This window comes from Schistocerca gregaria, chromosome 5 (genome assembly GCF_023897955.1).
Source record: "Schistocerca gregaria isolate iqSchGreg1 chromosome 5, iqSchGreg1.2, whole genome shotgun sequence".
Lineage (NCBI taxonomy): Eukaryota > Metazoa > Arthropoda > Insecta > Orthoptera > Acrididae > Schistocerca > Schistocerca gregaria.
Genome location: NC_064924.1, coordinates 8,595,864 through 8,618,434, shown reverse-complemented (window position 1 = coordinate 8,618,434; position 22,571 = coordinate 8,595,864). Strand labels below are relative to the sequence as shown.

The 22,571-nt window shown below is 41.3% G+C and overlaps 1 protein-coding gene across 3 annotated transcripts in view; it reads left to right on the top strand.

Moving 5' to 3' along the window:
- Window positions 1-223: 223 nt before the first annotated feature.
- The window catches only part of LOC126272024 (retinol-binding protein pinta-like), a 547,678-nt gene continuing 525,330 nt past the window's right edge, over window positions 224-22,571 (top strand). For 2 of the 3 annotated variants that reach the window (XM_049974523.1, XM_049974521.1), the window contains exon 1: window positions 224-583. The gene's annotated coding sequence lies outside the window, so the exon portion shown is untranslated. Of the gene's footprint in view, window positions 584-13,376; window positions 14,478-22,571 lie in introns of those variants that run through there. The other variant, XM_049974522.1, reaches the window with a different exon arrangement.

Sequence of the window (22,571 nt, the reverse complement as noted above, 5' to 3'; positions counted from 1 at the left end):
ATGAAAGTAGTCTGCTGTCTGTGAGCTGCTTGCGGCCCGTCGCTGGTGAAGGCGTTATGAATTTATGGTACCACAAATTCCCTATCATGTACAGCTCAAAATAGAGCCGGGGTTATCTGGCCACAAACGTAACGGGTCGGGGTTTAGTGACTCTAGATATTGAGCGTCAGTGGTAGAGAGGAGAAAAGGTCATTATTTTGTCAGAAGACATAAGACCCTTGAATCAAACACACTAACACATTGTCTTATAACCCGCTCGGTTCCTAGCGGCTGCGGAGAGGCAGTGTGCAGATTCCGGATTCAACTGATACGGCGACGACTCGTGTTGCAGCGGAGTGCCAGCCGACTCGTTGGTGCCACAGTCCCGGGCCGGTGACCCTCTGCGGCAGCGGCGCAGTCTCCTCCTTGTGAATTGGCTCGTTGCGTATTAACAAGAGGGCAGGCGTGACGCGGAGTGCTCCGTCCCGAAATCGAACCAGCGACCCTCAGGTTCGGCGTCTTCTGGAGGAGTTCATCAGCCTATAAGTTCACAGGTGACCTATTGGGTGAGGCCGCAGTTACTTCGTCCTCACCAGCCACCTGGGTAAGTACCACACGAACTTATATATGGTATCATCTGAGATGACAAAAAAATGGTTCTGATCACTATGGGACGTAACTGCTATGGTCTTCAGTCCTCTATAACTTAGAACTACTTAAACCTAACTAAGCTAAGGACGTCACACACATCCATTCCCGAGGCACGATTCGAACCTGCGACCGTAGCGGTCGCGCAGTTCCAGACTGTAGCGCCTAGAACCGCTCGGACACCCTGGCCGGCCCTGAGATGATATCTTCTGCGATGACTTACCGGCGCGGTAACGACATCTTCTTCTGTCGTGCAGCGCAGCGGCTAAGTTGTTTTAGGGAAGTATGAGGTTCACTGACTGACCATCGTTCTGTCCGTCCACGCGACTTTTTCTCCTGTCTTCTTTCTCCCCTCTAAGGACCACCTACAGGAGCACCTGAAAGGACCCCTTATACCTATTTGCCGGAGGTATTTATTCGGTGTTTTTGCCAATGTCGCTAAGTTTCTGAGTTGGCGACCGATTTTTCGGTCGATATATGCTTCTCAGATTTCAGGTATCGTTTACTTATTTATTCGTGGAAATATCAGGCATATCACAATAAGTATACCTCTATTATTTGTCTGGCTATCTTCAGCTGGCATTTTGAAGCCATGATTTCGTTCCTTTACTTACTCACGTATGAGATGATCTCCTAACAGCTATTTTTTATGAGAGACTGCTCCATTACTTCTACAAATAGGTATATATACACAAAAATTAGTGGAAAGAAGAAAATAGGCTTAGTCCATTTATCTTCCGCTGTTAAAAATTCCGCACTTCCTTCAGAAGCATCAGCACGATATACCAAGGACAATATTATTATTTACTAATTAATACTAAATGATAAATTTATTATCACCCACTGTGAGACAGGGCTGAAGGTTAGGTTATCCAATCAGGGTGTCTGTACATTATTTCATCAGACCATTTTGTGGTCACGATATTCATTAGGGTATGGCCATTTTAAGTTCGTAGCATAAAGTTATATTGTTTTACCGTTGCAGGAAGAGTACATGTCATTCCCAGCGACTTTTATGACTGAAATCTCTTTACATTCCAATTATATTACTAATACAAATAGTGTATGTCAGGTCTCATTACAGATACAGTTTCCACTCATTGCCGTGAGGAAGGAATTTATATGTTAGAGAAAGGTATCCTCATATCACGACAAGATCAAATTCCATTAATTAAATCAGTCCCACTGTACTTGGTTCTAAATTTTTATCATTATATTATGAGAAACTTGCTTAAATCCAAAAAGTAGAAGTGGAATATTATCAAAAAAGTTTGTAAATGAATAATACTTGATGTTTTCTTAGCAGGTCCCCAGAGTAGAATATTCATACTTATTTGACAGCTGACACCGTTAAACTTATATCCATGTGGTCCGCATTACTTGTTCATTCAGACCTATGATACTGCTAGTATTTGTACTTTTATTGACGTAGGTAGATGACCTGTTCTGTTCTATTTGAGACGGTATTTGTTTTATTACACACTAATTTCATAGAAGCCCTTACACACCTGTTAAATTGCAATTACATAAATTTCGCTCTATATGGAAGGCGGGCCCATTCGTCCCTTCCCAACATTCCACACTCTCGACCATCCTGCGTATAAATATCTTGATCCTGTCGTTTGACTCCGATTCCCTTTTACAATCTTATCCCAAAAATTACAGTGATCATATACCTACCCTTTCTCACTACAAAAAAAGTATACATACTGAATAACAGCAACTAGCCTCCTATGTATTTTAGTTACTTACAAAAAGTACTAAGATTCGTTTAGTAGAACATAGATAAAGCATCTCAGAGACAACCTAGGATGTTATTCGCTTCAGATGAGTAGAATAATACTTCGTCACTTGTGTTTTTCCTTAGTTCAGACATAATTTCAAAGCATTCACCGGTGTCTAACTGAAAAAGTAATAAATGTGACCTTATATAGAGAACCGTTGTTCCTGCTCCCGATGCTAATTTTCTACTTCAAATGGTCCAAATGGCTCTGAGCACTATGGGACTTAACATCTGAGGTCATCAGTCCCCTGTACCTTAGAACTACTTAAACCTAACTAACCGAAGGACGTCACACACATCCATGCAGGAGGCAGGTTTCGAACCTGCGACCGTACCGGTAGCTGGGTTCCAGACTGAAACGCCTAGAGCCGCTCGGCCGCACCGGCCGGCTTTCTACTTCATTATGAGTGAAAGTATTTCTTAAAGTCTCTACGTCAATAAAGTCCTTTAATCTTTTTTTTCAGTGGGGCATGCCAACAAGTACCTGAAATCATTCGGAATTAAACTGCTCCCATCTATTCTGGTGATACGTTGTTTGTCTAATGTGGTAGGGTCTGCAGCATGTGTGAGACACTGAGATGACAAAAGTTATGGGATAGCGATATCCGCATATGCAGATGGCGGTAGTACCGCGTACATAAGGTATAAAAAGGCAATACATTGGTGGAGCTGTTTTATATGCAGGGGATTCACGTGAAAATGTTTCCGACGGGAATTAATTGACTTTGAAACCGGAATGGTAGTTGGAAGAAGACGCATGGGACGTTCCAATTCGGAAATCGTTTGGGAATTCTGTATTCCAATATCCACAGTGTGAAGAGTGAGGAACCGAAGTCAGTAGCTTATGAAAAAACACACACACTCGTAAGAAGATAAACGTATAATATCTCGTATATTGTTCCAAAACACATAATATTTCTCAATTCACTAGCTGTTGATGACTCTTAAAACGTACATTCCTTCACCAAAAAGTATGTAATTAGTGGAATAACGAGGCAGATAACGAAGTTTTGCGTAGTGACCATTTGGAAAAATTCTCCTCTCTTTGTATTCCACCACTGGCAAAAATCTCATTTCGATATTTCTAACCGTTATGAATTATGAGGGATGTTTGTGGATATTTCACTCTTGGTTTATCACTGCCGCGGTGCGTTCGCATGAGATCTGTTTTCTCGAGATTGGTGACAGACAGAGACCTCCATCTAGATCTAGAGAAAAATTCAGTATGTTAAAAAAATTTCGTACAGCGAAATGTTTTGTAAAATGCACGAACCGCAAAATCTTACAGATTTCTAATTTTCGTTGCAAACTTATACGAATTTCACGCTCTGACGTATTTCAATGTAAATACCGAATAACTATGACCATTAATGGAGCTAAGACATCAAGCTAGAAGCAGCGCAAAAATGAATTTTTTCACCGAATATTTTCTGTAAAATCGTTTTAGCAAGACAGGCCGAAAGACAAATAAAATGGGCAGCGCTTTGGACGAACACAGGTCACTACACATCGACCACTGCATCCAGGGAGGACTCTACAATGGGACTGGATTGGATGGGCACAGTTCATTCCCATTCATTCAATGCCATGTCCACTTAAATTAGCGTCATTAAGGAACAAATAATAGAGAGGTATAGAGAAGAGCTCTTCTTTAATTACTATTCCACAACATTTCAGACTCCTAAATAAACTCGACTACCACATCCGTGTGCTGTGGAATGGCGCCCAGGCAGTTGTCGCTGGGCGTCACCAACAGATGGAAGTGCAGGAGTCACTCTTAATGCTAGATTCAGTGTGTATTCCTGCTCTCTTTTTGTCCTTCGGCAGCTAATGGCCACTTAGCAAGGTAAAAAGGTAAATAATTGGCATTACAGTACAAAACTTCAATAAAACACATAATATGAGAGCATAAAGGTACGACGTTAACAAAGAGCTTCAGAAGCTTGCTGTTTATTGACGTGCACAGAAGATACACTGATCAGCCGAAGCATTATGAGGACCTACCTAATAAGATTTGGTACAGATAACAATGGCGACTCCTCGTGGCATGGAAGCAATGAGGGTCTTGGAAGGCTGACCTCTGTACACAAGCCCCCTAATTCCCGTAAATTCCGGGGAGTAGGTGATGAGATCGGACGCCACAGTCACATCCCAGTTTCAGATATGGGCCACTACTCCGTGCCTTTCGGCGGCTCTGCTGGTCGGACCTGTAGGCGAACGCTCCGAGCCGTATCGCTTTCGAAGAAGGCCGCCGGATTGCTCTGTAAGCATTTCAGAAGTGATGCTGTACAGTTCTAGAGAAACGAGACGCTGTTGTCAGTCCTCCAATCAAAAGCCATCTGCTATAAATCCACGCATGCGCACAGTGGAGCGCATGGTGGCACAAACCCAAAGCGGCTCGCAGCCGACAAAGATACACTATTCTTCGCAGTACCGAAAAGTGTTTGTTGTATGTATTACTGTTTAAATTTCGCTGGCCAAATGTTTCCATGCATGCATAACATTGATAGGATATTTGATTGTATTCTGGTTACGTCATATTATGTTATTTTATAGTCATTCGCAGTTGTTTTGGTTTTTATGTTTCAGAATATGAGCTAGGAACGGTGTGTAGTACCACACTGTACAAGTATATCTAGAAAAACTCTCAAAAATTAGTCATTTATTCTGTTTCCGTAGTTCTTTTGTTGTTTCAATGTTCATGGAGGTATGTTCTTTCCATGCAAATAATTGAAGGCAGTTTGTTTATTGCCATATGCGTTTAGCTTGTTTTCTTTTGAAGGTGCTGACTTTAATTAGTTGCATAGACTGAATCCAAAACATTGTTTTAGAGAGTGTCAAAGAATAAGAAGATGCATAGAACGTGTTTGTAACTCGCTCCTAGAGTCCAAATGATGAAGTAGCCTCCTGTCTTATATAACGCATCAACGATCTGGATGTTAAACACATAATTAAAAAAAACACATTTTCGAGAGGGTGTGGCGAGTGCAGCTACTGAGGTTCGTTGTAGTTTATAACATGCATCTGATGGATCAAAATGTTTCATATGTGGTGGTATAGTCTAAAACCTTTCACCTCTCTCTACTGTCGTTAAGGATTCGATCACAGTTAAATACTGGTGACAAGCAAGAGTATAAAGATGATTGAATCTAGTTTCATTCGCAGTAGGTTAAGTTGGGTTCTTAGACTACTGTCTCACCACACTCTCTGAAATCGCTATGTATTCGATGCCCAGCAATTTCCTTTCTCAAACGTATGGAAGTTACGAAATCGAAGGTAGTCATTACTCAGAAAGCGATCTTTTACATGTAAATAACAACGAATATTTCAGAAAAAAATTTAATTTTCACGAATCACGAAGTCACAGAATGTGTTACAAACACAAACAGAAAATATAAGCGAATCTGCAACCTTCAGCACTGCAATTCGTTGTTTTAACTGCGTGGCCACATCCACTTTTATGCTTTGTTCTTGCTAATTCAAGAGAGACGCAGGCTCACTTTATTGCCGAATGATACGGGCGTAAGCAGTAAATGCATGAAATTTTGGAGGAGCCTCTATCAGGCTTCACAAAATTCCTTTCCATTGAACTTAAAAGTTTTTAATTCGTTTCTATAATTAATAATAAACCATTTGCGGGAAAAAAGTATGCGAAGTCACTACTAACTTCAGTTAATACTCAGCAAAGACGACCTTTCCTCTCAGTTATGTAAACATAACGGGTATTTTTTTGAGAATATTGGCTTAATTTTTTTTATCTTATAATCATTCACAGTAACAACAATAAGAACCATATTTCTAACGAAGTAAAACAGTCTGTTATGAACTTACTTTCCACTTGGATGCGTCCTGGTGAGTCCTCAGTAAAACAAAATCACTAAAGCCGAAACAAAAACCACTCAATGATTCCAAAATAACAAATTCTAGCTGCAAACAAATCACACTCAACTGAACGAGTAGCCATGTCGAAACCTAACCATCTCTCGGTATAGTTGCCGAAAAATCGGCGGCCGGACCGATAGGTATCAAGTCTCAAAAGCTTACAGAACAGCAGCTTCGTATAAAGGAACGAAAATAACGTCACTATCGAGGATAACCTACCGAACCAATCAGTACGAATGATACAGGACAGGTACCATGGCGGGAGTCAGCACATCAGCTGGAATTCGCCACTCTGTTCCTTGAACCACTTCCATCACACTCCTGGCCTTGCGACATAGCGCATTATCTTGCTGAAATACACCACTGCCATGGCGAAACATGATCGTCGTAATGGAATGTACGTCATTTGTAACCAGTGTACGATACTCCTTTGCCGGCCCTGATGTCTGAGCGGTTCTAGGCGCTTCAGTTCGGAACCGCGCGACCGCTACGTCCAGCTTGCAATTGCTGCGGTGAGTGCAATGTTTGTGCCTTGTTTTCATTTCTGGTTTAAGGAAGGTAATTTCTTCCTGGGGCAGAGTTAATGCTACAATCAAAAGTAACAAATCTACATCCTCACCTATTACAACAGCAACTTAATCAGGTGACTTAGAGTTCGCTAGTGTCACTTTGATCCCTTAAGTTTTACAGATAACAGAGTTATGAGGTGTGTTTTGTTTGCATCATTTCCGAGGAATTTGTCCTGACTTATCGGAATTGTCATGGTTTCAGTGACAACCAGTTCAACTGAGTGCTTCATAGTAGCTCTCCTTTGTTGCCCTACAACGTTTGTACTACTAGTGCTCTCAGAATGCCCATTAAAGAGAACAATAATGCTAGGTACGTAGTGCTGAATGGAAGAGATGTATTTTTCGCAAACGCCACTGAATATTTCCCCTTGCTTCCATATGACACAGTGCAGTAAGTACCCACCATCAATCACATGAACACAGTTTCCTAGATTAAGATTTTCGTTCTTTATATATTAAAGATCATATAAAGAGAAGACTTTTGTGTCTTGCCCATTCTGCTTTCAGTAACCATAGAAAGTGGTCGTGGCACCAGCTCATATTCGAAGTACCCCTCCGCTTGTTCTGATGATGGCTATTCCGTGGAACAAGAACGCGGGCTCAACAGGTATCGTTTTGACAGCAACCTCCACTACAGAATTCATAGCAGCTAATGGCAGAGCACGATCAGAACTTTTCAGCTTCATAAATTTAACCATTTTCCGTTCACTACTGCTCATTAGTGTCTGTCCGGCTTCAAAGGAACGATTCCAGTTTATTGTTACGTATCGCAAAAGACCGGTTGTAATTGACGTCAGCAACCTTAAGGTCATGAGAGAGCCGCTGGGAAACTTTAGCTACATCTTCATCATCTGTTTGGATACGTGATGGTCTCATCTCAATGTGCTGACTATAGCAAACAAGCAAAGCTCCAAAAAAATTTTCAGTAGCATTATACATACCACGTGTAACAATAGGCCAAAAATTCATCTTCCTTATGCATTTAGTAATCGCGGAAGCGTTACCGAGATGACAGATAAACTCCTGTGGAAGACTCTGCAGGAGAGACGCTTAGTAGCTCGGTACGGGCTTTTGTTAAAGTTTCGAGAACATACCTTCACCGAAGAGTCAAGCAGTATATTGCTCCCTACTACGTATATCTCGCGAAGAGACCATGAGGATAAAATCACAGAGTTTAGAGCCCACACAGAAGCATACCGACAATCCTTCTTTCCACGAACAATACGAGACTGGAATAGAAGGGAGAACCGATAGACGTACTCAGGGTACCCTCCGCCACACACCGTCAGGTGGCTTGTGGAGTATGGATGTAGATGTAGATATGCTGTCAGTCATTCCTCTGCCGTGTAAACATAGGCCTGCTATACCTTTCATAGACATCATGACGGTTTGTTCAATTATTATGTGAGTCTACGTTCCCGATAAATACTTCTCTGTCAGCCGAATTGTAAAGAATCCTCCCTCATCAACGATTTATATTTTTTTCTCATTCGTAACCGTTTCCAGAAGGATAATTTCCTGAACATACAGCTGGCACGACTTGGCATCAGGAAAACGACCACAAGCATGGAAGCAGGATATAATGCCTTTGATGCATGTGAAGTGTAGGTTGCATTTACCAATTTTTTCAGCTTTGATAAAACTCCATGTGGTAGTACTGCACCAATTACTTTGTCGTTTCGTCTTTCTTCGGCAACACTTGTAACATGCACTCAAAGAATCGTTATAGATTTTTTAAAGTATCATTATTTTCCAAAGCTTGTAGATTCTGAGGACGCGCTTTGGATATTAGAGGCAACATCTGTTTTACCTCGTCCACGACATCCTTTCTGCCTGGCATCATCTCCATTTTAGAAAAGATTTCATTTTAAAAGTTAACATGAATCAATGGTAACTTCTGATGGCTGTAGCATATGTGTCACTTTCAAGCATTAAGTCTGTTTAGTGCATATATGATATCTAATAACTCTTTAAGCTTACTTCCAGCCATTCTTCAGGCAATGCAACCCAGGAAGGACATGATATCCTCCCCCCCCTCCCCCCAATCTTACCACAGCCTTAGGTAATGAGACTTGAATACCTTACGATGAGGCACTGATTATGCATTTGGCTTTCACATACAGTGCCTGGTGAAATGTTACAAACCATGTTTTCTGACCTGCTTATGAAGTTTGTTGTTCTGCCGTAGATATGGCAGTTTGAAGACCATCACAACTAATGACCGGTAAACCAATGAAGGACAAGGAGATTATTTGAAACTGTAATGTTTTCGTATTTCTTGTACAAAAGCACTACATCGTCCTAACTTAGGACTCACCAGATATTTTCAGCTGTGGATAGTTCACTTGCATTTTCCTCGTAGGGCTTCACATCCAATCAGATCAAGAGTTCTAACATAGAAATCTGTGTTATCGAATGCGTATTGTGTCAAAGATCATCTTTTGACGAGTTGCTCTGAACTGATGAAAGAAGAGAATCGAAAATTTCAACATCATAGTAGCTAGCACACATTCCAAGATTTGGTATCATGTCTAAAGAGTGCTTGGATTCATGCTTCCTATGTAGAAATACTGACAACCCAAGAAAAAGAACACATGTGAATATTCGTGGTCTAGTGGCTGAAATGATTTGATTTCAAACACTCACACTTTTTTTGTCGTGGGTTCCGCTAGCTCGTTCCTTTTTTCTCACTGTCGCCTATTCTATAAAAGTTCTCAAAGACTATGAAATGACGTTTTGTGCATCTTTCAGAAATATGTCTATTGGGGGATTTTTAAGCTGTTTTGTAGAAGCTGGACGTAATGTCCTACGTATGATTGCAGCCGCTGCCGTAATAATCCGAAGTGCTTCGTCTGCGTCACCATTCTATCCATCTTCATACCAAGCATTTGTTAACATTTTATAGTCCGTCTTTCTAAAACAAGCAGTAGAGTGATTCTTTAGGTGCATTTGCTACTATGACCTCTTCACCACGTTTCTCTTAAGTAGAGTCCATAGAGTCTTTTCATTTGGGACATAACTGCCAGCCTGCTCAATCAAGTTTTTAACTGAAAATTGACGCTCTTCACTGTCTTAAATTATGTAGAAGACTGTATCTTTCAATTTATGTACTTCAACATCAGGAGAGCGACATGGCAGTTTATTTCCATCCGTGGGCCGCTTATGACCTTCAGGAAAACAGATCTGAAGAAACACTCCAACTGCAGCAACCAGGTCAGTGACGTTATCAAGTGTTTTTAACAATTTTACTCAACTCATCGTTTCGCTTCCTAGCTGCTGCCGTTAGTGAATCTTCACCGGTTACAGTTTCAATTTTTGTTAATTTCCGTCCTCTTTGTGCTGGTTTTTTTATTTGCTTTTAAACTGTTTCCTTGCTTATTTCTTCCAGGCAAAAAAAAATTATTTTGAATAGCTAATTCCGCGAAGGCCCTTAGTTTACTTTTGGTTGGTGATGTTAAGAGCTGCGTGTGGGCGTTCCAATGGAAGTTTGAAGTCTCTTAAAATTATTGATATTATTTTCTTTCGTATAATCTTTCCGGCAGCCACAGTGGAGTTACGAACACAGTGAACTATTAAAAGCTTCACTTTTCCGTCACCACGTCTTGCTCTGGCAATTATCGATTTTAGAAGACCTTAATCCGAACTGTGCACCTAAAAATGTAAATGTCGTGTGACTAGGGCCTCCCGTCTGGTATACCTTTAGCCGTGTGCAAGTATTTCGATTTGACGTCACTTCAGCGACTTGTGCGTTCGTGGGGATGAAATTATGATGATTAGGACAACACAACACTCAGTCCCTGAGCGGAGAAAATCTCCGACCCCGCAAGGAATCGAAGCTGGGCCCTTAGGATTGACATTCTGTCGCGCTGACCACTCAGCTACCGGAGGCGAACGCTGTGCACGTAATTCCCTTAGTAAGTAGTCCATCATTAATCAAACACTTCTCATGATAATGCATTATAAATATGATTATTTTCCACTTTCAACCGTCCTGCGCAGTAAACTTTTAATACTGAAGCAACCAGCTCATCACTACATTGGATTCTATTTCTGCAATATAAAGATAGTGAAGAATTAATAGAGTAGCTCTCAACGAGACAGTGTATAAGAAAGACCCTTAAACACATAACCATAGAAAGTATGACAGAGAAACCTCAGTTTAGATTATTGTAGGAGACCGTATGAGAAGATTTACAGGTTGCAGGGAGGCTCTCTTTTGTAATAGGATATCAAATTCAAGGCCTTTATGGCCAGACCGTTCTTCGATGAAAACTCTTCATAGGACGCTATCCGTAGATAATTTTGTATTCTTAAATTTTGTGGTCAAGTATTTTCCACGTAAATGCAGCTGTTTAGAAAAGAAGGGGGGGGGGGGGGGGGGGGAAGCTGATATATCTGGCGCCTTTTTCCAATATGGCGGACAAAGCTCCAGCTCCATCGATGAGAACTTTTAATATGTTTGTGTGGAAATGTATAAGAAAGGTCTGTGTAAAAATACTTCTTACTACTTTTTTTTCTCCTAAACGTCAAAATATGCCCTAATTTGACTGAGCTAATTGTGGTGTGATGTTAAACTTAATTGTGTTTGTTGTACGTGGCTGCGTTGTAACGTAACCATCAAGCCAATTTCAAGGGAGGAAATTCCTACGCACTTTAAACCAACACCTAACAGCAAGTATGCGAAAGCCACTGCGAAAGTTTAATAAATATTTTAAACGTTTAAGAGTCATTCCTCCCATGCTCACAGAATATTTGTATCAGAACGAGCTTACTTTAATTTCATATTATTTCCTATAGCAACTATCACATGTGAACATGAATGACGCTTTAAAAAAGTCCTTCCCAGAAACCTTATTACTTGCGTGTGTCACATTTCTACCCTATATAGTAACTGATCGACTCCACGCAAAAACGATATTTATGTCGTCAGTACTGAGCAAGAAGGCGAAATATTACCCTCTCCATCCCGCTCCTCAGCCCTGTGGCAGTCGCCGCTCAACCTTCCGAAGCCCCCTCCCCCACCTCAGGGCTCATTACAAAATGAACAAACCACACACTTAGTTGAGGAAAGTCATGGGATACATACTAATGGACGTCGGACGTCCTTTTGCCCGGGGAAAATGCACCAGCTCGATGTAGCATGGACTCAACAAGTTGTTCGACATTACCTGCAAAAATATTGACCCGTGCTGCCTCTAAAGCCATCCATAATTACGAAGATGTGTCCAGTGGAGGATTTTGTATGCGAACTGACCTATCGGTTATGTCGCATAAACGTTCGATCCGATTCATGACGGGCGATCTGGGTTTCCAAGTCATTCGCTCGAGTTGTACAGAAGGAATTGTTGCCCAGTGGTAAGGCGCACTGTCAATCATAAATATTTCATTGTTGTTTGGGTACATGAAGCCCGTGGCTGACTGCAAATGATCTCCAAGTAGTCGAACATAAACATACCCAGTCAATGATATTTTCAGAGAGCTCAGTCCATTCTATATAAATATTGGCCACAGCACTACGCAGCCTCCACCAGATAGCGCAGTGCCTTGTGGACACGTAGGTCCGTGGCTTCGTGGGGTCTGCGCCACACTCGAAAGCTACCATCAGCTCTTACCAACTGTAATCGGGACTCATCTGACAAGGCTACTGTTTTATAGTAGTCTAGGGTACAACCGATAGTGTCACGGGCCCAGCAGAGGCGCTGCAGGCGATGTCGTGCTGCAAGCAAAGGCACTAGTGTCGGTCGTCTGCTGCCACAGCCCATTATCGCCAGATTTCACCGCACAGTCCTAACAGATACGTTAGTCCATATCCTACACCAATATCTGGGTTTATTTCACGCATTACTGCATGTCTGTTATCACTGACAGCTCTACGAAAACGCTGTTGCTCTCGGTCGTTACGTGACAGTTGTACATGGTGAGAGGTAATGCTTGATGTTTGTTATTCTCGGCACACTCTTAACGCTATGGATGTCGGAATATTGAATTCGCTACCGATTTCCGAAATGGAATGTCGCATGCGTCTAGCTCCAACAACCATTCCGGGTTCTAAGTCTGTTAATTACCATCGTGCGGCCGTCATGAAGTCGGAAACCTTTTCATATGAATCACTAGATTGGTGACAGTTCCGCTATCGCACTGTCATTTTATACCTTCTGCCATCTATCTATGAGCTTATCGCTATCGCCAGCAGCGGTGGCCGAGCGGTTCTAGGCGCTTCAGTCCAGGCTCGCGCGATTGCTAAGGTCGCAGGTTCGAATCCTGCCTCCGGCATGGATGTGTGTGATGTCCTTAGGTTATTTAGGTTTAATTACTTCTACGTTCTACCGCACAGATGACCTCGATGTTAAGTCCCATAGTGCTCAGAGCCATTTGAACAATTTTATCGATATCCCATAGCTTTTGTCATATCAGTGTAGGTGGCAGGCCGAAATTTATGAAAATATCACGTGCCATGTAGTGACAAAAAGTCTGGGGATCACTGCTTCAGCATATTACTTCACCTACATTTTTCGGTCTCAGACGCTGTCGTTCAAGGTGTAAGGCAGTCGCTAGCTTCAGATGGTTTCAGTTTTTAATAGCGACGCATGCATGCCCTTGTTCATCGTTGGCAGAAGTGGATTACGAATAGTGGTAACAACGCTAAAAAATGAAAGGACGCCTCTGAAACTATGTTCCATTTAACTGTATTGTTGTGAAGTTTTAATGTGCCAGGAAGTCTCATATCAGCGTACACTCCACTGCACAATGAAAATCTCATTCGGAAAAATCCCCAAGGCTGTGGCTAAGCCAGGTCTCCGCAGTATCCTTTTTTTTCAGCAGTGCTAGTTCCGTAAGGTTCGCAGGAGAGCTTCTGTAAAGTTTGGAGGGTAGGAGACGAGGTGCTGGCAGAAGTATAGCTGTGAGGACGGGGCGTGAGTCGTGCTTGGGTAGCTCAGTTGGTAGAGCACTTGCCCGAGAAAGACAAAGGTCCCGAGTTCGAGTCTCTGTCCTACACACAAAATTAATATGCCAGGAAGTTTCATATCAGCGCACACTCCGCTGCAGAGTGAAAATCTCATTCTGTATTGTTGTACTTTCAGTGCCTGTTGTACAGTCCATGAAAATAAACGGGAGGTATTAGTTTCGCAATGGCCATCGTATTGGCGATTCCTTTTGTCGTTCATAACTTTTTTTTTGACGTTGGAACTTTTTACTAGGTAGGGTTCAGAAGAAATGTATGCAAATAAATATAAATTATTTGGCCTTTGGAGGTAAACTGCGTTCCTTCGGAAGGTCACGGCAGAAAAGTTCCGATGAAATACATATTCCTAATTGTCCTCGATGCACTAAGCTACGACGTCTAGTGAGAAAGACAAGTATTATCTCTGAGAAAATCCGTGAAGATGGAAAAATCGCCTCCCGCTCCCAGTTTGCTGTGAAGGACAGAAAAGGAAAGCAGGAGAGGTAAACCGGTGCGTCAGCAAGCAGCTGCGCCATTACCGCTAGGGCCTTGGCTGTCGTGTCCCGGGCTCGTAATATTTTTGCCTGCTCCACCGCCCTGAGACCGAGACTTCTGGAACGCCTCCTGACTTCGACCACGCACGCCGCGCTGCTGCTCCGAGGAACACTGCCAGGTATGCGTCCTCTGCTTCTCTCACTAACACACTGTGCCGCACGTACGCTAAACACTTGTATTTTTATTTTTACTCGACTTACTTAGTGCTAGACTTTCCTTCCATTTGTTTTTTCCAATATTATTTCAGGTGCTAGCTGATGTGCTGTCTCTGTTCTTCGTAGAATTTCTTTTTCTTTTCTGTCGCTTGTATCTTCCTTTTCTCCATCGTCCAGTTCTCCATATTACTTCTGTTTATAGTCCTTTTCTGTACAGTGGGGGTGTCATTTTACAACACTTCCTGCAAACGTGACGTCATTTTGACGCATTGTCGACGACTGGATGATCCCTTGTGACAGGGAAGAATTGTTCCTCGATTCACTCGCAGCAAATTAAGCAGTCCTCTTAGGTTCCTGTTTAACCACAGACTCGCAAATCGCTACATATTTATTTCATCCTTCGTTGTCCAATCAGACGGAAATGTAAATAACATCGCACATTGTAGTAAATACTTCTGCAACATTCATAAGAAAGTTCCAAAGTGTGTTAACGTGCCGACCGGGGTGGCCGAGCGGTTCTAAGCGCTACAGTCTGGATACTGCCTCGGGCATGGATGTGTGTGATGCCCTTAGGTTAGTTAGATTTAAGCAGTTCTAAGTTCTGGGGACTGATGACCTTAGAAGTTAAGTCCCATAGCGCTCAGAGCCATTTAAACCATTTGTTAACAACCCTAACAAGAAAAAATATTTACACGTGGCTAGATGCGAACCTACACCTTTAGACTCCGGATGTCATGAACATCATCCACTACGCTAGCACTTGGGTTATACGTTATGTATCTCCTGTCGTGCTTATCATTGTGCCTCCTGACGGCTTATATCGTTATTGGGTGCATTTAGTGATAAGGGTCGTAATCTCCCTCACCTTCCCAAATCCCGTTATTGCGCACAATAAGCAAAGTCTTTTATGAAAAATTTAGAGGAACGAAGATTACAATAAACTTTCTAGTTTACTTACCTTTTCGTGTAGAGTTGGCTCTCGTTCTTCTTGTCTATCGGTACGATACCTAAAGGTGAAATTCTCACATTTTAGGTACTCATGGTTGAACTGATCTAAATGAATTTGAAGGTTGTCGTTGCGAAATTTTTGTTGTTATCTTAATATATTTTGCCACATTGTAGTATTTCATACCGTCTTTTGAATTTACACATTAACAAAACCGAAACTACGCTGTTTTCCCAAAATACAAAAATACGTCCGATAACACCAGAGACATGCTTGTTACTACTACACTCTGCGGTATTATTCCAAAGGTTTTAGAATTTCTTTGAAAAAATTTCTATTACTTTCGATTATTATATCATGAATGAATGCAGAAATAAACATAATAAACAGTAGTACATTGTGTAATTAGTAACAGAAGTTTTAAGTGCGCAAAATAATTCGTAATTTCAAATGTTTCTACAAAAAAATTAAGTGTACATTCGGAACTAGTATCTATCGATTATAACATCCAACATAAAGTAATTCCTTTCCATAAGTTTTATGTTGAAATATAACATACTTTCTATAAAATTATATAAAAGTTTTCAGACAAGCAGCTGGGATAATACTGACCTGAACAACATTCGAAAAATAATACTGCTAAAGAGAACTACTATTGAGGAAAATCAATGCTAGACGAGGATATCCCGTTAAACGGTGACCTGTTAGAGATAATTTTTCAGTGGTCCGGTACCTTGAAATGGCGTAATACAAATTATAATTCAAGCGTAGCTCATGCTTTATTTGTAAGTCATTGACAATAACAACTCACTTTTGAAAGAGGACTGCTGTATGAAGGCAATAACCGCCGATAATTGTGACGTCTAGATACAACAATAATTGTAATAAATCATTCCCAGAATGGCGTGTTTTATAAATCTCTGATATACGTGCATGCAGTCTTGTGAGAGGCCCGTATCGAGGGCTAACGAAAGTCGATACCAGTTCCTGCAGTAACCGGTACTGCAAGAAATGTGAGATGAGTGCTACCTGTATAGTGACCTTTGTATTGAGCGACTGGGTTAAGTATTCTTTGATTTTGTCTATTATCTGGTATATGCATGGTTCCTAAGGAGTTTCTGGTACTATATCAGTAACCTGTTTCTCAGTCTACTTGAGTGCATGTGTTTTGTATGACCTTAGAACTTTAGGTGCCGTATATATTGTGTTGTGTTGTGTGTGTTGTTGTCTTCAATCCTGAGACTGGTTTGATGCAGCTCACCATGCTACTCTAGCCTGTGCAAGCTTCTTCATCTCCCAGTACTTACTGCAACATACATCTTTCTGAATCGGCTTAGTGTATTCATCTCTTGGTCTCTCTCTATGATATTTACCCTCCATGCTGCCCTCCAATGCTAAATTTGCGATCCCTTCATGCCTCAGAACATGTCCTACCAACCGGATCCTTCTTCTTGTTGTCAAGGTGTGCCACAAACTCCTCTTCCCCCCAGTTCTATTCAAAACCTCCTCATTAGTTATGTGATTTAATCTTCAGCGTTCTTCTATAGCACCACATTTAAAAAGCTTCTATTCTCTTCTTGTCCAAACTATTTATCGTCCATGTTTCACTTCCATACATGGCTACACTCCATAGAAATACTTTCAGAAACGACTTCCTGACACGTAAATCTATACTCGATGTTAATAAATTTCTCTTCTTCAGAAACTCTTTCCTTGCCATTGCCAGTCTACATTTTATATCCTCTCTACTTCGACCATCATCAGTTACTTTGCTCCCCAAATAGCAAAACTCCTTTACCACTGTAAGTGTCTTATTTCCTAATCTAATTCCCTCAGCATCACCCGACTTAATTCGTCTACATTCCATTATCCTCGTTTTGATTTTGTTGATGTCAATCTTACATCCGCCTTTCAAGAAAATGTCCATTCCGTTCAACTGCTCTTCCAAGTCGTTTGCTGTTCCTGACAGAATGACTATGTCATCGGCGAACCTCAACGTTTTTATGTCTTCTCCATGGATTTAAATACTTATTCCGAACTTTTCTTTCGTTTCCTTTTCTGCTTGCTTAATATAAAGATTGAATAACAACGGGGACAAGCTACAACCCTGTCTCACTCCCTTCCCAACCGCTGCTTCCCTTTCATGCCCCTCGACTCTTATAACTGCCATCTGGTTTCTGTAAAAATTGTAAATAGCCTTTCACTACCTGTATTTTACACCTGCCATCTTTATAATTTGAAAGAGAGTATTCCAGTCAACTTTGTAAAAAGCTTTCTCTAAGTCTACAAATGCTAGAAACGTAGGTTTGCCTTTCCTTAATCTATTTTCTAAGATAAGTCGTAGGGTCAGTATTGCCTCACGTGTTCCAACATTTCTGCGGAATCCAAACTGATTTTCCCCGAGGCTGGTTTCTATCAGTTTTTCCATTCCTCTGTAAAGAAATTGCGTTAGTATTTTGCAGCTAATGCTGACATTTATATATATATTTTTGATTTCCTTTTCATTTTTATTTATTTATTATTTTTTCAAATGTGCATTAGTAATTCCTACCCACCACTTTTTACACATTACAATAATAGAAATTCTTCTGCGGAATAGAAGGACTTGTCAGACAAATCTTAGACTTTATCCGGCACCGAAAAACGAAACCCAACTAGTTGATAAAAACTGAGAAAGAATTAGTAGAATAAAAGATTTCAGAAAATTCACTTATCGATCGAACAGCTAAATTAGTTACTAAAAATGAAAACTTGAGGTTTCAAAACAAATCTACACAAATGTCTAAACCCTTCAACTCGTAAGAAGAAAGGAAAAGAAGATCGGAAATAATGAAGAAATACTAGGCCCCAAGAAAAGAACAACGCACAAAGAATTGATTGATCCAGTGTACCCCAAAGAGGGTGAAACGAAAGAAGAAGAAAGGCGCTGTCAAGGAGAAACTTTCTCAGTTTGTTTGGAAATTTTACTGTGCTGTCTGTCAGACAATTTATATTACTGGGTAAGCCATAAGAAACTTTAGTTGCAGCCCTGAGCACTCCTTCTAATGCTAAAGGCAACCTTAAGGTGGGATAATGAATCCCATTGCTAAAAGTTCTTAAATCCCATTTTTCCTTCTGTAGTTATGATTATCATTGTTCCTTTTGAACTGGAGGAGATTATTTACAACAAACTTCATGAGGGAATAAATACACTGTGTAGCAGTAGTAAGAGTGCTGAACTCCTTAAACAAATGTCTACAAAATTATCGTGGATGAGCACTATACATAATAATTACAGCACATTTCCGAGTGAGGAAGATTTTCGACTTTAAAGATGAGTTACCCCTGAACATTATTACCTATCACGTTACTGAATGAAAATAAGCGTATACATAACTTGTCAATTTACCGATTTATCCCTCCTCAAGATTTCCAGATGTTCTACGTGCAAATTTGCCTGAAGACAGTGGTTTTAAGAGTTCCAAATGTACCTTTTTCGCTTTAAATTCTCATCAATATTGACACTTAAGAATTTTTAAGTTTCTACAGTATTTATTATTTTCTCGCCATGTCTTACACTTATCATTGGTGTGGTACCCCTAAAGGTGCAGAACTGATTACCCATACGTTTGAAGTTACTTTTGAGAACAATGTTTACTAGTTCTTCTCTTTCTGGATTCATTACAATACTCATATCATTTGCACAAAGAGCTAATTCTGCTTGTTCTACATTAAATGCAAGATCATGTACATCTATGAGAATCAATAGCGGACGTATGAGGCTTGGGGATCCCCATGTGGTCTTTTCGCAGTCAGAGTACTGACTGCCGACTACAATGGTTGAATTACTAAGTACAACGTCAGTCACGTTTTTATTTTGATATGAAATTATCCATTCGTTGGCTATACCATCAAATCCCAAAACTTCAATTTATCTATGAGAATACTGTGATTCGCACTGTAGGATTTCAGTCTGGGTACGTGCTGTACCACTATGTGGATTGGTCATCAGCGAATGGCAGACAAACGATTTCGAGTTCCTTCCTTTTGCTTCATGATGCTCTGCCACATCAAGCTCAGTGCACCATTCTCTTATGAATTTTTTTCTAGTACCAAGGTAAATAACGTAGGTGGTACACAGTCACCTAGTCACACACCAGCCTTGACGTAGAAAGGATCTTAAGTGTCTCCCATGAATTTCACTGTGGTTTGAGTGTCCGTGCGTCTTTGACGATGTCGATGGCCAAGTTCATGCAACAGATTATAAGAATCTGGTGCGAACGATTGATTCATGTGCTTTTTTTTTAAGTCTGCGAAGGTGAAAACCCATGGTTTGAAGACAGTTGGCCTATTTTATTCATGGTTATAATTTTCAACAAACGTAGCATTATTTTTTCAAGATTAAATTCAGTCATCAGTTGCAAACAAGTTTTTTTATGCTTTCCTGGTTCCGACACTTTAATTTTTCATCTTCAGAAGCTTTTTTTTTTGGTTTAACACATGTCAATATTTTCCTCATAGAAGCATAATGTCATGGTAGGTCAAGAAAACAGTTTGTATGTGATTACAAACACCGACTGACCATAATCGCATCCAGTATGTACATTTCTGGATGGGATTATGCCTCTATAAAGAAGACGTTAAAATCTGCTAAACCAATACTAAGCTTCTGAAGATGACAAATTAATTTGTCGACAGCAGTAAAAAATAACAAAAATTAAATTGTAATTCATGACTGATTTTTATCCTGAAAATAATTGTCTAAGTTTGAGTAGGGGTTTCAGGCACAAAATCTGCTCTGGTCCTGAACGTCCTTAGCGGAGCGCTCGTTGATGCTCCCCTTTGGAAATCAAAGGGGAGGTACCTCCATCGCGGAAGGGAGATAGCAAAGGCACCGGGAAAAGATCAAAGAAGCAAGGTGTGTGAGACGCTCGGGGCTAGTGCGCACACAGTCGTACAATACGCGAGCTACAGGACAGCTGACACACCGTCCAGAGTGGAGCTAACCTGGCGTGGGAGAAATAACAAGAAGGTCTCTTACGAAACATGTAACCGTATCTGTGGCATAAGAAGGAGACGCAGTAGGCTCGATCGCACGTAACAAGACACTGCACTGATATGAAAGAGTCGAAATCTAGTGCCAAACAGGTGCTGTGTCTGAGCTTCATATGTAAATAGGCTGCACAGATTACGTAAAAGTGACGTCTTTCTCATCACCTTCCCGCAAAGTACCAGTTAATTATTACGAATGCATGGATCTGCAATGGTGTCGAATTTGTGAACACAGCTGTGGTATCCCAAATGTGTGTAGGTTGTCACCAAGCAGGTTCATGCTGACTGGGACAGGTTTCTTCTCCAAATAGTCAGATTTTGGCTTCAGTGTCACCGCGCGGGGAAAATATTACAAAAGAGCTTAAGAATCATTGACAAATATCTAACCCCGTTCTCGTGAACAATATATATATATATATATATATATATATATATATATATATATATATATGAGAAGCTTTCTAAAGCAGATGTACAAAAGTACAAGATATAGTGTTATTACTTTAATGCACTGAAGAGCCAAATAAACCTATACACCTGATTAATATCGTGTAGAGCTCTCGCGAGCACGCAGAAGTGCCGCAACATGATGTGGCATGGACGCGAGTAAAGTCTGAAGTAGTGCTGGAGGGAATTGACACTAAGAATCCTGCATGGTTGGCCATAAATCCATAAGAGTACGAGGGGGTAGAGATCTCTTCTCAACAGCACGTTTTAAGGCATCCCACATATGCTCAATAATGTTCATGTCTGAGGAGTTTGGATGTCAGTGGAAGTGTTTAAAATCAGAAGTGTGTTCCTGGAGCCATTCTGTGGCAATTCTGGACGTGTGGGGTGTCGCGCTTATCCGCTGGAATTCCCCCCTTCCGTCGGAATGAACAATGGACATGAATGGACGCAGGTGATCAGACAGGATATTTACGTACGTTTCACCTGTCAAAGTCGTATCTAGACGTGTGAGGGATCCCATATTACTCCAAATGCACATGTCCCACACCATTACACTGCCTCCACCAGCTTGAACAGTCCCCTGCCGACATGCAGGGTCCATGGATTCATGAGGTCTCCATACCAGTACACGTCCATCCGCTCGATACGATTTGAAACGAGACTCGTCCGACCAGGCAACATGTTTCCACTCATCAACACTTCAATGCTGGTACCGACGGGCCCAGGCGAGGCGTAAATCTTTATGTCGTGCAGTCATCAAGGGTACATGACTAGGCCTTCTGCTCCAAAGGTCTATGTTCCGTTGAATGGTTTGCACGCTGACACTTGTTGGTGGCCCAGCATCGTAATCTGCAGCAGTTTGCTGAAAGGTTGCACTTCTGTCACGTTGAACGTCTGTGCTCAGTCATCGTTGGTCCAGTTCTTGCAGGATCTTTTAGGGATTCGTGATATTCACTGTACACTAGTGAAATGGTCGTACGGGAAAGTCTCCACTAAATCGTTACCTCGGGGATGGCTCGTGCGCCGACTATAACACCACGTTCAAACTCACTTAAATATTGACAATCTGCCATTGTAGCCGATCTAGTAACCGCGCCAGACACTTGTTTTTCATGAAACTTCCTGGAAGATTAAAACTGTGTGCCGGACCGATACTCGAACTCGGAACCCTTGGTTTTCGTGGGCAAATGCTCTACCATCTGAGCTACCCAAGCACGTCATCACAGCTTCACTTCTGCCAGTATCTCGTCTCCTACCATCCAAAATTCATGTAAGCTCTCCTGCCGGGAAGTTTCATATCATGGCGTACTCTGCTGCAGAGTAAAAATCTCATTCTGGAAACATCCCCCAGGCTGTGGCTAAGCCATGTCTGCACGACATCCTTTCTTCCAGGAGTGCTATATCTGCAAGGTTCGCAGGAGAGTTTCTGTGAATGCTAAATTTGTGATCCCTTGATGCATCAGAATATGTCCTACCAACCGGTCCCTTCTTCCCGGCAAGGTGTGCCATAAACTTCTCTTCTCCCCAATTCTATTCAATACCTCCTCATTAGTTACGTGATCTACCCATCTAATATTCTGTATTCTTCTGTAGCACCACATTTCGAAAGCTTCTATTCTCTTCTTGTCCA